Source organism: Dendrobates tinctorius, unplaced genomic scaffold (assembly GCF_039654945.1).
Source record: "Dendrobates tinctorius isolate UK_male_01 unplaced genomic scaffold, ASM3965494v1 ptg000020l, whole genome shotgun sequence".
Classification (NCBI taxonomy): Eukaryota; Metazoa; Chordata; class Amphibia; order Anura; family Dendrobatidae; genus Dendrobates; species Dendrobates tinctorius.
Genome location: NW_027361688.1, coordinates 46,084,069 through 46,100,303, shown reverse-complemented (window position 1 = coordinate 46,100,303; position 16,235 = coordinate 46,084,069).

The following is a 16,235-nucleotide window of genomic DNA, read 5'->3' as shown; positions in this document are numbered from 1 at the left end:
GACCCAAGTAATGAGTATAATGGAAGTCAATGGGAAATTTGAGCATTTTTCCGGCGCCTCCCCCACCCCGAGATCTGGAGGGGGTCTTAAAACTGCTGAAAATGATGTAAACAGTGCTAAATTGACATGGGAACGACATGGGGAAGACCTCTGGAAGCCTCTCTGAATCTCTGGTCGGTTCTGATAAAAATGTTGTCAAAGTATTACGCAACTTTTACGGACTGACAATAAAACACAAAACCGCACTTAAAATGGATTTGACTGGAAAAAATGTTAATAAACATTCTTTCCAGCATAATGACTTGTATATAAGGCAAAATAAATAACAGAAAAAAAAATATTTCTCCACACCTTGGGCTAAGTTCACACGCAGTGCTTTTGCTACATTTTTGAACATTTGCATTGCTTTCAATAGTGAACAAAACAATCCACAGGAAATGTAACTTTATCCTTTTAATACCTTATCTGGCCATGTCGTGTGTGAGACATGATAGAAATATTGAAAGTCATTTTTTTTCTGTTGCAAGGCCATGAGCCGGCCATTACTATTTGTAGAGGGTCATCAGGTGGCCCTTTTATATTGTTAGAGGGCCAGCAAGAGTCTTGTATAAAGATGAGACCAATATAGAGTTTTTTTGGTAAAGCACATAATTCTAATCAACTGTAAATGGAATGAGGCCTACAAATAAAAGAACACAGTAGTTACAGTCAACTATGGTGGAGGTTCAAAGATATTCTGAGGTTCTTTTGCGGCCTGTGGTCATGGGTGCCTAAAAATGTGAAGATTCCCAAAGTATTTTGAGCCAAAAAGTAGTGCCCGGGGTCAGAAAGCTGGGTTTGCATCATAGTAGGTCATGAATCTTCCAGCATGACAAGGACCCCAAACATACTTCAGGAACCACCCAGAAATAGTTGGAGACAAAGCACTGGAGAGTTCAGAAGTGGTAATTACAGTTCCAGTAGCGTAAGGTTTCCCACCACTACCTCTTGCATACAGTTGCTACAGAGAAACTGTGAATGAACACATTAAATAATTTAATTTTCCCTGCTTTGATGAATTTCTGAGGTAAGAACACCTTAAAAAACATGAATTGGTCAATGAATGCATGGAAAAAGCAGCAGCATTGCTTACAGGAGACACTCCAATACCACTTTGAAGAGACATAGTGAAGTGCCTCAGAAAATATTTTCTTCACAATATTGAGGACCGGGTATCCAAGATGGGTCATGCCCCCTGGGGGCTATATATATATATATATATATATATTTGGCCCTATCTACATAATGGGGAAAAAGTGTATGTATGTATTGGCATCTGCACCGTCGCAGCTACAGCCACAAAATTTTGCACAGTCGCATGTCTGGACCCTGAGAGCGTCATAGGCTATGTTGTGAGGTGAAATTTTAACCCCACGCATTCCAATTCACCAAACAATTTTGCCCCTATTTACATATTGGGGAAAAAGTGAACGGAAAAGTGTTGGAGGCAAATTGACAGCTGCCAGATGTGAACAAGGGGGACTTAAAGAATGAGAGCGATGGCGCCAAAGAGTATATACCGTACAGTTGCTAAAGTGGGGCCCTGACATGGGATACTCGCCACACACGGGGATATGAACACACACATAAAATGCGTCACACACTACCACGTGCTTCAACACATATACCCCCCTCAGCACACATTTCACCACACATACACCAACCTCACCACATAAAAGTAGAAATACAAAAGTCGCCACTCAAAACTCACCATGCTGTCCCAGAGCTGTTTAAAAGATGAAAAATGAGCTGTGATTGGTTGCTATCAGCAACAGTTTTCTTTGTAGACAGTTGTGGTAACTGAGGCCTACTATTCCTATCATTTCTATGGTGTTATCGTCCTTCTGTAAAGCTGGAAATTACACAATTTATTACCGTGCCAACACAGACCACCCTCTGACACAGACTGCAGGGGGAGCCCAGAATTACACAGGATAGGATTAGATACACAGGTCAGCAGTCAGTATCACACAGGAGAGGATTAGACACATGGCTCAGCAGTCAGTATCACACAGGAGAGGATAGGATACATGGCTCAGCAGTCAGTATCACACAGGATAGGATTAGATACAGCGCTCAGCAGTCAGTATCACACAGGATAGGATTAGATACACAGCTCAGCAGTCAGTATCACACAGGATAGGATTAGATACACGGCTCAGCAGTCAGTATCACACAGGATAGGATTAGATACACGGCTCAGCAGTCAGTATCACACAGGATAGGATTAGATACAGAGCTCAGCAGTCAGTATCACACAGGATAGGATTAGATACACAGCTAGCAGTCAGTATCACACAGGATAGGATTAGATACACGGCTCAGCAGTCAGTATCACACAGGATAGGATTAGATACAGAGCTCAGCAGTCAGTATCACACAGGATAGGATTAGATACACAGCTCAGCAGCCAGTATCACACAGGATAGGATTAGATACACAGCTCAGCAGTCAGTATCACACAGGAGAGGATTAGATGCACGGTTTTTATGTGCAATATAATCACTATAATTTGTTATAACTAAACACAGTCGGTTACTATGCCCAGGCAACGCCAGGCTCTTCAGCTAGTATCTATCTATCTATATCTATATATATATATATATATATATATATACACAGCATGTCTGTAAAGTCATGGTGCACTTTTGACCAGTCACTGGAAAGCAACAAAAGACGATAGAAATGTGAAATCTGCTCCAAATGAAAGAAAAACTCTCCCAGTTTCATACCTATTCAGTGCAGTTCGATGTGGGCTCCATTTGTTGCCCTACACACATCCAAACGATGTGGCATAAGCTTGTGGTTGCGTGATGTCACAGACCTGGCAGTGTACTAATCAGAGTTCAGTTAATCTGACTGGTGGCTCAGCAACAGCGTAAATGAGTTTGTGTTGTTTTATTGGTTCTTGTTATCTCGCCTCATGAGCAGGTCTGATATGATTGGGCCAGAGAAAGGGCCAAAATGTAAACTATAAAAGTGCACCATGACTTTACGGACACACTATGTATACTGTATCTATAAATGGAAATATGAACAGCTCTTTGGATTGTCCATAAGTGGGATCACTTTTCTTTGGGCACTCAGCATGGTGGTAGGAAGGAGGATAAGGGTGAGGATTCTGTGGTCTAGATTCACGCCTACTGTGACTGGACCCTGTGGTAGACAGGGTGGTGCTGGGAAACTGACTGGAAGCATTATCTGCTATGCATCCAACAACCTTTTCACACTGGTCTGGCTTCAAGATTGTTGTTCCACACCCCATACAAAGGTGGACAGGAAGCTAGATTGACATGATGTGTGTGTTTGTTGTGCCCCCGCGGCAGGCACAGTTTCACCTTGCCCACATTCTTGGCCACTGCGCTCATCATCAGAATCAACATCAAGAACTTACTACAGTTTTTCAATGTATTTTTTAAAATGTGGTGCCCAGAAGTGGAAACATTTTTCCAGATGAGGCCTGTCCAAGCAGGAGTAGAGGGGGATAATTAGTTCACATGATCTATACTCTTTGCTTCTCTTAATAAATCCTAGAACTGTGTTTGACTTTTTTGCTGCTGCATCACACTATTGACTCATATGCTGTTATGAATGAGTCACCGAGGAGGAAAAAACAAAAAGCAAGCTAAACCCAGAAAACCGGAGAAGTTGGTAACTAGCGGATTGCAGACCCCTGATCCTATCCACAACAACTGGCAGTAGCCGTGGAGCGTGCCTACGGTGGTCCTAGATGCCTTGTCACGGCCGGAGAACTAAATAAGCCTAAAGAAAGAAAGGGCAAATCTAAACTGCCCCAGAGCAGACCCCAAAGCAATAGACAGCCCCCAACATGTATTGGCGGTGAAACAAGATGAAAACACAGACACAGATAGAAAGATAGGCTGAGCAAACGATGGGGCCCTCGCTAACTAGAAAGGACAGGAAAGAAAAGCTGCTGTCTGCAATCACGCAAAAAAACCCTGCCAAGAAGAATGTCCAACATGTCTGATAGAAAAAGGCCCTGAAGTTGCTAGACTTCAAATCACTATAAACTATGTTTATAAAATGGAAAGAGGGAGGCATATCTAAAGGAGAATATAATGCTGTCTGCAGAACCTGCAGGGCACAAATCAGATTAGCCAAAGCTGAAAATGAATTGATGCTTGCAAGAGATGTCAAAAGCAATAATAAAGGATTTTGGGGATATGTCAAAAGTAAAAGAAAAGTCAAAGATGCTATAGGATTTTTACAGGATGAAAATGATGAAATGGTAAGACAGGATGTTGAGAAGGCTGAACTTTTAAATTCCTATTTTGCATCTGTTTTCTCTCAGAAAGGAAATGTAGCATCAACTGTTCTTCACTGTCCTATTAAGGGAATAGAAGAATCCAGGATATCTATAAACAGAAAGATAGTGAGGAAACACTTAGCTAACCTAAATCAATTCAAGTCTCCAGGTCCAGATGAATTACACCCCAGAGTACTGAAGGAGATAGCAGAAGAAATTTTTGAACCCCTCTCCATAATCTTTGAAAATTCTTGGAGAACAGGAGAAGTGCCAGAAGACTGGAGAAGAGCAAATGTTGTTCCTATCTTCAAAAAGGGGAAGAAGGTGGACCCAGGCAACTATAGGCCGGTGAGTCTGACTTCTATACCAGGAAAGATCTTTGAACAAATTATTAAACAACATGCATGTCAGTACCTGGATAAGAATGAAGTGATTAAACAGAGTCAGCATGGGTTTGTAACTAATAAGTCATGTCAGACTAACTTAATTTCCTTCTATGACGGAATCACTGATTGGGTGGATCAAGGAAATGCTGTAGATATAGTATATCTTGACTTCAGCAAAGCATTTGACAAAGTATCTCATACAATCCATATTGAAAAAATGACTAAGTATGGAATGGACAAGGCAACTGTTAGGTGGATTCATAACTGGCTTAGTGATCGGACCCAAAGAGTGGTCGTAAATGGCTGCACATCCAGTTGGAAGAATGTCTCAAGTGGGGTACCACAGGGCTCTGTCCTGGGCCCTGTATTGTTCAACATCTTTATCAACGATATAGATGAAGGAATTGAGGGTAAACTGATTAAATTTGCTGATGACACAAAGCTAGGAGGGATAGCTAATACTAGAGAAGAGAGAGAGAGGATTCAAAAAGATATAAATAAACTGGAGAAGTGGGCAGCAACTAACAGAATGGTTTTTAACAGGGAGAAATGCAAAGTACTACATATGGGCAATAAAAATGAAAAAAGCATATACAGAATGGGAGGAATAGGGCTAAGTGACAGCACATGTGAAAAAGACTTGGGTATGCTAATAGATCACAGACTGAATATGAGTCAACAGTGTGATGCAGCAGCAAAAAAGGCAAATGCAATTCTAGGATGTATTAACAGAAGCATACAGTCTAGATCACGTGAAGTCATTATTTCCCTCTACTCCTCTTTGGTCAGACCTCATCTGGAATATTGTGTCCAGTTTTGGGCACCACATTTTAAAAAAGACATCAACAAACTGGAGCAAGTTCAGAAAAGAGCGACCAGAATGGTGACCGGTCTGCAAACCCTGTCTTATTAGGAAAGGTTGCAGGATTTGGGAATGTTTAGTTTGCAAAAGAGAAGACTGAGAGAAGACTTAATAGCTGTCTACAAATATCTAAAGGGCTGTCACATTGCAGAAGGATCAACTTTATTCTCATTTGCACAAGGAAAGACTAGAAGCAATGGGATGAAATTGAATGGGAGGAGACACAGATTAGATATTAGAAAAAACTTTTTGACAGTTAGAGTGGAACAGGCTGCCACAAGAAGTGGTGAGTTCTCCTTCAATGGAAGTCTTCAAACAGAGGCTGGACAGACATCTGACTGGGATGATTTTGCGAATCCTGCTTTGAGCAGGGGGTTGGACCAGATGGCCCAGGAGGTCCCTTCCAACTCTACGATTCTATGATTCTATGATTCTATGATTCTATGATTCTATATCAGCACTCAGGTATATTCTGAAGACAGAGCAAACGAGATCAACTGATCAGATACAAAATGGGGATTCAGCCCAGTCCCAGCCAGGGCTGGCTGAACACAAAAACTAAGTAAACCAGACAAAAACTCATATGAACAATAGCAGAGAAAACTTAGCTTTAGGAAGGCAGGAACCAAACTGGAAACCAGGAGCCACAGTCAGGAAAAATCACCAGCAAGAAACTAGGGAGTCAGCTGCCTTAAATCCAATCAGAAACTCCTGATGTCCAATCGCAGTCCTCTTCCTCAGGTGGCCGGTCTCTGCCATTTAGATCAGCTTCATTACCTCCCTTCACCAACAGAGGGAGTCCAGATAGAGAACTCACTACTCCTCTGTCAGCACAGCCAGCTCCATAACCCTTACCAGAAGCCAGAGGCAAACCCGAAAATGAGCTCACAACAGTAACCCCCCTTGAGGAGGGGTCACCGAACCCTCATCCACGCCACCGGGCCGATCAGGATGGGCCCGATGAAAAGCACGAACCAATCTATCGGCATGAATATCAGAGGCAGAGACCCAAGAATTGTCCTTCTGGCCATAACCCTTCCACTTGACCAAATACTGGAGTCTCCGTCTAGCCAGACGAGAATCCAGTATTTTCTCTACCTCATATTCCACATTACCTTCAACCAATACAGGGTCAGGAGGTGCAGCCATAGGAACTACTGGCTCAACATATCTCTTCAACAGCGACTTATGAAACACGTTATGGATCTTAAACATAACAGGAAGAGCCAATTGAAAAGAAACCGGATTAAGAATCTCCAAAATCTTGTAAGGTGCAATAAATCTTGGCTCGAACTTTGGAGAAGCCACCTTCATAGAGATCTTCTTTGATGACAACCAAACCATATCACCCACTTTAAACCGGGGACCAATGGTCCTATGCCGGTTAGAAAACCGCAGGGCCTTTTCCTGGGAGAGAGACAACTTATCCACTACTTGGTCCCAAATCTGCTGCATTCTTTCTACCACAGTGTCAACACCTGGGCAGTCTGAAGATTCCCCTTGCCCTGAAGAAAATCAAGGATGAAACCCAAAGTTACAGAAAAAGGACGACATCAAGGTGGCAGAAGTAGCTCTATTATTTAAAGCGAATTCGGCCAAGGGCAAAAATGAAACCCAATCATCTTGATCAGCAGATATAAAACATCTCAAATACGACTCCAAAGTCTGGTTTGTTCTTTTCGTCTGCCCATTGGTCTGAGGGTGAAACGCAGAGGAGAAGGGCAACTGAATTCCCAGCTTGGAGCAAAAGGCTTTCCAGAATCTGGAAACAAACTGAACTCCTCTGTCCGATACAATGTTCTCAGGAATCTCATGCAACCGAACCACCTGTTGTAAAAACAAGGGTACCAACTCTGAGGAAGATGGCAACTTTGGGAGTGGTACAAGATGGACCATCTTAGAGAATCTGTCACAAATCACCCAGATAACAGTCATTCTCTGAGAGACAGGAAGATCAGAAATAAAATCCATTGAAATATGGGTCCATGGCCTCTTAGGCACCGGCAAGGGCATCAACAACCCACTAGAGCGAGAACAGGGTTTAGACCGGGAACAAGTCCCACAGGACTGCACAAAATTCCTGACATCATGAGATAAGGCGGGCCACCAAAAAGACCGACTCACCAAATCTCTGGTACCAAAAATACCTGGATGACCAGCCAATGCGGAGCAATGAACTTCAGAGATCACTCTCTTCCTCCACTGGTCAGGAACATACAATTTTCCCATAGGACAACGCTCAGGTTTGTCCTCCTGGAATTCTTCCAGAGCATGTCTCAAATCGGACGAGATGGCAGAAAGAACTACCCCCTCACCTAGGATGGTAGTTGGCTTGGTCACAATAGAAGAATCAGCAAAGAAACTCCTAGAAAGGGCGTCTGCCTTAACATTCTTAGTGCCTGGAAGAAAGGAGACCACAAAATCAAAATGCGTAAAAAGCAAGGCCCACCTAGCCTGTCTAGGATTCAAGCGTTTGGTCGACTCAAGGTAAATCAAATTCTTGTGGTCAGTGAGGACCACAACTTGATGTCTAGCTCCCTCCAACCAATGTCTCCACTCCTCAAATGCCCATTTCATGGCTAACAATTCCCGACTCCCCACATCATAGTTGCGTTGAGATGGGGAGAACTTTCAGGAAAAGAAGGCACAGGGATTCATTTTAGACGTCACCGGATCTTTTTGGGATAAAACAGCTCTTGCACCAATCTCTGAAGCGTCTACCTCCACCTGAAAAGGAAGTGAGACATCAGGTTGCCGCAAAACCGGAGCAGAAGTGAACCTACGCTTCAGCTCCTGAAAGGCAGAAACAGCCTCTGAAGAACAATTCAGCACATCAGCACCCTTCTTAGTTAAATCAGTCAGTGGTTTAGCAATACCAGAAAAATTAGCTATAAATTTACAATAAAAATTAGCAAAACCCCAAAACTTCTGAAGGGCCTTCAAAGATGTGGATTGAACCCAATCATAAATGGCCTGTACCTTGGCTGGGTCCATTTCAATAGTTGACGGAGACAAAATAAATCCCAAAAATGAAATCCTCTGTACACCAAAAAGGCACTTCGATCCCTTAGCAAACAAGGAATTCTCCCTCAAAATCCGGAACACAGTCCGAACATGTTCCACATGAGAATCCCAATCCCTGGAAAAGATCAAAATGTCATCCAGATAGATGATCAAAAACTTATCCACAAAGTCCCGGAAAATATCATTTATGAAGGATTGGAAGACAGAAGGGGCATTAGTGAGCCCAAAAGGCATCACCAGGTACTCAAAATGTCCCTCCGGAGTATTAAACGCCGTCTTCCATTCATCCCCATGCTTGATGTGAATAAGATTATACTACGCCCCCTGAGGTCAAGCTTAGTAAACCAGTAAGCACCTTTAACTCTGGAGAATAAATCAGAAATGAGGGGTAACGGATACTGAAATTTAACCGTAATTTTGTTGAGGGAACTATAGTCAATGCAAGGCCTTAATGAACCATCCTTCTTGGTCACGAAAAAAAATCCCAGCACCTAAGGGCGAAGAGGATGATCTTATATGACCCTTCTCCAACGACTCCTTAATATAAGATTGCATAGCCTCGTGTTCGGGTACAGATAAATTGAAAAGTCGACCCTTGGGAAATTCACACCCAGGTCTCAACTCAATTGCACAGTCATAGCTCCTATGAGAAGGCAAAGACGCAGACTTACTCTCACTAAATACATCATAAAAATCAGCCAAATAGTCAGGAACATCATGCGACTGGGGAGAGGTGGAGAAAACAGGAGTGTCACCAAGAGCACACCGACAACCCCAACTCACCACAGACTCAGATTTCCAATCCAAAACTGGATTATGGATTTGCAACCAGGGAAAACCCAGAACAATGGTTTCATGTAAATTATGCAACACCAAAAATCTGCAATTTTCTTGGTGGTCTGGGGCGACCCGCATTATCACCTGGGTCCAAAACTGAGGTTTATTCTTCGCCAAAGGAGTAGCATCAATACCCCTCAAAGGAATAGGCGTCCGCAGAGGTGTCATAGGAAAACGACAACATTTAGCAAAATCCAAGTCCATTAGATTCAAGGCCGCTCCTGAATCCACAAAAGCCTTTGCGGAAAATATGGATAAGGAGCAGATCAGAGTAATTGCCAAAAGAAACTTAGGTTGTACACCACCCACAGGAAATGTGTGTGCAAAACGTTTCTCTCGTTTAGGGCAGACAGAAATAACATGAGAGGCATCTCCACAGAAAAAACACAGCTTATTACGCCTTCTAAACTCCTGACGTTTTGCCCTAGACAAAACTCCATCACATTGCATAGGTTCAGACATTTGTTCAAAATGTGGCAGCGCCTCCCATGTAGTCTTGCGTTCACGTAAACGCCGATCAACTTGAATGGCTAATGACATAGAATTGTCAAGACCAGAGGGAACAGGAAATCCCACCATAGTATCTTTTAAAGTCCTATCTATTTATATAATTGCCTTGTAATGTTTTCATTTCCTGTTCTGTCGGATGTCACCGTATTCCAGAATTCCAAGTGGAGGAAGTTCACCGACTGCCATATTGGGACCCCCAAGTGATGGGTGTCTCAATATGGAAACCGCTGCTGGTACCAACCTATTGCGCGGTACCACCAGCGGAACATCGTCGCACCACACGCACACACATGCAATCTATACACCGTAGGCACTGCACACACAAACACTCACACACACTCACATTCTCACACGCAGCCTCTTGCACGGTACCACCAGCGGAACACCGTTGCACTGTGCCTGCAGGAATTCCACGCAGGCGCAGTGAATCATTCGGCTGATCCCGGAGGCAGATGTGCGATGGGTCTACAGGCAGAGGAAGCCGGTCACATTAAAGGGGTTTTCCCACGAACGAAAGTTCATTTTAAAAATTGTCTGAGTCTGACCGTGTACAGAGCATACCACATCTCCTGGGCAGAGGAGGAAGCAAAAGACAATACTTTCATTACAGCAGGGGATTACAGAGGATTCATTTGTGAGGTAAAATATTTCACTGACTGTTTTTAAACAATATTTTAACTCACAAAATGTATCCTCTGTGATCTCCTACTGTAATGTCATTATTGTCTTTTGCTTCCTGCCTTGCCCAGGAGCTGTGGTATGTTCTGTACATGGTCAGACACAGGGGTGAGAGAGACAGAGCACAGGGGGAGACAGCTCAAACGGGACAGCACATGAGGGGAGAACACAGCACAGGAAGGAGACAGCAGACAAGGGGGATAGCACATGGGGTAGACAGGTCAAAGAAGAGAGAACAAACGGGAGAAGTCAGCACATGGGGAAAGAGTGAGTGGATATGTGGGTGAGAGCATGGAGGGGAAAGATTATCAACACTGCAAAGCCTGCCCCATCATGACATTACCGCCCTCCCTATGCGATATCATCGGGCCTCCATCTAGTGACATCATATCTCCCTTCCTGTGTTAACAATTTCAATTCTCCTTATTTCTTTCCCATGCTCTGTGCATCTGTATAGACACATTTTAGTTTGTAGTCAGTTTCTCTTGCTTCTCTATTTTCATTTAGAATTTGTTGCTTTTGTTCTTTATTTCCATTTCTTGTAGCAGGTTTCTCAAAAAAAATCATTAGCTGCATATTTTTTTCTGTCTGTATGTAATGAGGTCGACCAGACCACGGGTACCTGCATGCCCGGTGTAGAAATAAAAAGGCTGCATCCTCTGTTTCCGAGTGGAATCACGAGAGAGACGTACCTTTCCCTGTTGCCAGGGGGAAGTCTGAGAGAGCCGGACCAACCTCTGAATCCAGGAGGGTGGGGAGAGCTTGAAAAGGGCGTGCAATGACAGAGGCATAAAAAGAGAAAGCGCGTGAAGCAGGGGAGTCTGGCACCGGCAGAATGCAGTGCAGAGAGCAGCATGCAGAGCGGTGAGTGGCGCACCCTACTTCCCCCAACAGAGAGTACCGTTGTGGCGACGGGTCATATAGAAGGAGCCCCAGTTTCCTACAGAGAGAGCTGTCCAGAGCAGAGCCATGCAGAGCAGATCCATACTAGCAGAGCTCTGCAGAGCAGAGCTGTCCCAGTGGAGCAGAGCCATGCCAGCAGAGTAGAGCCGTGCAGAGCCGAATACTAAGGGTGGCGTCACAATTCCATTTTCCCTACCAAAATCCCATCATCTTCCCCCATTATCATCCATCATCAATCATAAAACTTCCATCTTTACTGGACACCCATGGCCACGGACCGGGTTACTGCCATCACGACACATCCCCTTTAAAGAACCTGACCGGCCCGGTACCGAGTAACCTAAGGCCCTGTTGGGCACTCCAACTGCTACCGAATTGCCGTTATTTGAACTATTGCACTTCTCTTTGCTATTTATACTGTTTAACTCTTTACCTCCCTGCGTGGAGTTTTCTCCAGAAAATAAACCTGGTAACCCTTTCTCTGCATCCCGTCCATCACTGCATCCCTCGTTCCTGCGATTTCTACATGGACATTTCCCAACCCATATTGCTCTAGTTTCAAGCTCTCCTGATGAGTGTAGCAAGGCGTCTACCAAATATGTATTTTTCTGCTTCTGTAAGATGCAACAGTCTCACTAATAACCAGGGAGGAAACCAGTCTGGCCTCTTGTGGGTACTTCCCAGCACCATTAAAGGTGATTGATAGGTCACCCTCTGTCAATCACATATAGCGACGCTTACATAGATTAGTCTCCAGCTATGGCTCACAGACAGATCTGCAAAGGTTTGGACAGCATGAATTACCTGACAGATTCCCTTTTAAAGCGGAAACTTTGTATCTGATGCCACTTTTTTACCAGCACAAATAGCACAGCATAATCAACTGTTAATTTCCGTAAAATGCTAAGTACCATAGCAAAATTAATAAACAGGGACCATCAAGCTCATCATTGCTTAAGTTCATATTTTGCTCTTGAAATGGACCTGAATAATCATTTAAAATTAGTGTTAAAAGGGTGTACAGTTGTGCTCAAAAGTCTACATACTCAGTCAGAATTTTTGCTTTCTTTACCTTTTTTCTCGCTCAACTTTTATTCACACAATGATTACAAGCAAACAGGTCACAGGTGAGGATACTACCTTTAGTAGCCATTCAAACCCATTTGTGTCAACATTGGTTGATGTTATCAGGCCAAAATCACCAGGGTTTGTAAACTTATGATCAGGGTCATTTGGATGTTTTGTGTTGTCATTATGATTTAAAAAGAGAAAACACAACCACTAACCATGAGTGGAGAAAAAAGTTTTGGTGTTATCATTCGTATTCTCTGGAAAAAGGCCAAAAAAGCAAAAATTCTGACGGGGTATGTAAACTTTTGAGCAAAACTGTAAATGTGAAGGATACAGATGTAGCAATAGTCACCTTGGCACAAGTCCAAAATGTCGTCAAACATCTTGCTGATATGTGACGTACATTACACAACTGGCAACTTGTGCTAAACGTTCTCCATTTACGTTGGAGTGAAGCTTTCTCGTGCAGCCGACAACCACATGCAGTTACCATAAACTGAAATAACTCAGAGTACCAATGCTGCTTCTTTCTTATTCCTACTACCAATTTCAGGCTAAAGTCCTGCAGTGAGACTATAGGAAAAAGTTTAAAAACAGCTTAAAAATGTCTTAAGAATATATACTGTACAGTATCAAAAACTGATCTATTTCTTTAGCATCTCTCTTCCAAATTAGGGAGGCTAGTTTTGTGTTAAGGATATTGAAATACGTAGCATACATTACTAGAAGATCTCAGAGTGTTAATCCGGTCATAAGAATTAGATGTCTGTCAACCAAAGCATCGTTCGGCCGATAGGTATCTTGGCTGAATCTCCCGTCAACAGGACACATAGATACACGGCAGTCCGAAATTGGACATACACAATATCATCTCCCCCAACCAATGTCAGACTAGGGTGCTAAGGGCCTACTAGTAACCAACTCCAGGGTCCCACTTTTCAGCTATATGCAAATGTGAAATTATCCTCAAACACAAACCTTTGGGTAGATTGTTACATGAATAAGATGTGGCCTTCACTGTACATAGTGATTCAAGTATATTATGCCAAGTACTGCTCATATAGGAAGGTGGTGGCCAGCTCTTGAACAACGGCCCACCAGAGGATTCCTCTGTTCTCTTGTGGCCAGTCCAAGCCTACCCCCGACCATCAGTCGTTCGGCGCTCCCATACACATTAGACCATTGGACAAACTAGCTGAAATTGGCGGATTCGGCTGACATTTTAAGGTGTATTGAGCCCCTTTAGACATATCTTTTCTGAAAAAAAGAATTACCAATGATTTGCGGTGAATTTAATCCATTTTTTTTCTTCTGCGGAGAAAATCCATTAACCACATGACATAAGTATGAGTAATTTTTCCAAAAACATCTTTTTACATCTATTTCTTAAACTGTAGCGTGCGTTATCTTTTCTATAGTGTAATTTTTCCCTTTATGGATTTCATTTGAGCGAGATGGATACACTTTCCCATAAAAGACAATTTTAGGGATTTTTACACAATGACAAGCTACACACTGTTCTTTTCCAGACAGTTCTAGCAATGGTAAAGATATCATTTCATCTATCTAGATTGAAAAAAACCATTTCTGCATTTGTGATAAATGTAAATTCAGCATATCGGTGCTTACATTGCTAAACCATGTGTGCTTACCCTTCAGCTGTACCTTTCAGGCACCTTTAGTGTCTTTTTTTGCAATACTGAAATTTCTAACAAAGTGAATGTGCAGATGTGCTTTGTTTCCTCTACCAGCTGGATTTTCGTTTCCTGCTTGGGCATGCAATTGTTTTTGTTCTATATAATTAAATTTATGTCTGTGTTTTTGCCTAACAATTGTTTCAGTTTTCTCTCTGCTATTTTTTGTTAATGACTATAATTAATATTAGCAATCTTCTCGCCTAGGCAAGAATTGCCATCGGAAGATGCAACTGTGGCACCCCTGAGGCTCAGTTGCCACAGAGGTACTGCACCTCCTCCTGAGGTGTGGTGCCTCACCATCCAGGTAAGTTGGAGGCTCCTGACCACGCTCCAACACTCGCATCCCACACAACACAGTAGTTCAGCAAAGCCACATTGCGGCTCCCTGCTTGGAGTGTAGCAGAGCACCTTTGGTGGCTCCCTGCTTGGAACACGAACCGTGCTGGGAGGCAAGTGGAGTTAGAATACATAAAAGAGCGGGAAGGGATAAGATTTCAGGTCAGTCAGTCAGAGAGTCACTCGGAGAGGAGTGAGGATCCCTGAGAGGGGGATGGAGGAAGGAGTGCTGCAGCTGCCTCAGTGATCTGAGCCAGCTGGCACAGGAAAGGAAAGAAGGAGAAAGACATTGAACAGAAACCTGATCTTACATAAGATGGAAAGACAAGTAGGGAACGTAGGAGTAAAAGGGAACAGAGGACGTGGGTTAGAGGAAGAACCCTGCCTAGGAGGTTGTATGGACACTAATGGTTCTGCAGCAGATACCAGAGGATTAGTGGGCTTTAAATGCACTACTCTCATCTAAGACTTGGGGCACAACAGCAACATTGATAGAGAGCCGGGACTCGGGAGTAAGGAGTCCCCGAAGCAGGCTACAGCTGTCTGCCGCACAAGTACAGTTCTTGGGAACATCTGTTAGTAGGCACTCCAGTGTAACTCAGTACTAGGAGTACTTCACACCTAAAGGCGCTATAAGAGGAGACGTTCAGAAAGGCACATGTTGGCGGAGTGTTGGAAGGGAGCATTCCATCTGGCCTGGAGGTTAATTGAGTCCCTGACCCGGAGGACACAGCATGGATGCAGGCACATGTGTGTATTACAGACTGTGAGTAAAGCTTTGGAACTACACGCCCTGGTGTCCTCCATTTATTCCTGCGCCAACACACCTGGTACCGCTAAATCTGGGTACCAGCTTCTACACTGCCTGTGCCTCTCAGCTATTCCTACATCTACACTGCCCTGGGGCCGCAGCTCCACCTGTGGGGAGCTTCACCATCTTGGCTGCAACACACCACCAGCCCCAGAGGATCTGCATGCAGCGTCGGCTTAACATCTCACTTGCCGAACACCATGGGTGGCATCACGAACTATTCATTTAACTACATTCCACCACTATTGAAATCCCCGTTTGCCATGGAGCCCCAGGGCCATGGGCCGGGTCACAGCTTCCGTGACAACTCCCATTGAGATCAACAGGCCCGGTACCGAGTACCCCGCTAGCCCTGGTGGGAGCTCCATTTCTGGCGTCACGAACAGGTTGACGAGACCCGATGCCATTGGGTTCTGTGTGCCTAGGATTTACAGCTTTTGAAGATGTGCAGAAGACCCAATTTAATAGACTGTAAGATGAATATTAAAAATGGCCGCTGGCGCGGTGAAGAAGGGCGTGACAACACGGGAGGTTCTAGAAAAAGACTGTGAACTGTCCTGGACCTCCCCTGTCTGAATTACTATGCAACGGCAACATGGCCCACCCCCCCCGAGAGGTTCGCATACTGGCTTGGTATGGAGGAGTTGGAAGAAGATGCCGCCCCCAGTAGGAGGAGCGGAAGCCGGTGGCGGGAAAGGAGCCGAGGCAGGAAGAAGAACGCCAGAACACTATGATGGAAAGAGAAAAGAAGTCAGAAGAACGGGGGGAGGAGAAGCCACTCGCCCCCAAGCCGCCCCTGCGGAGGATACGACCG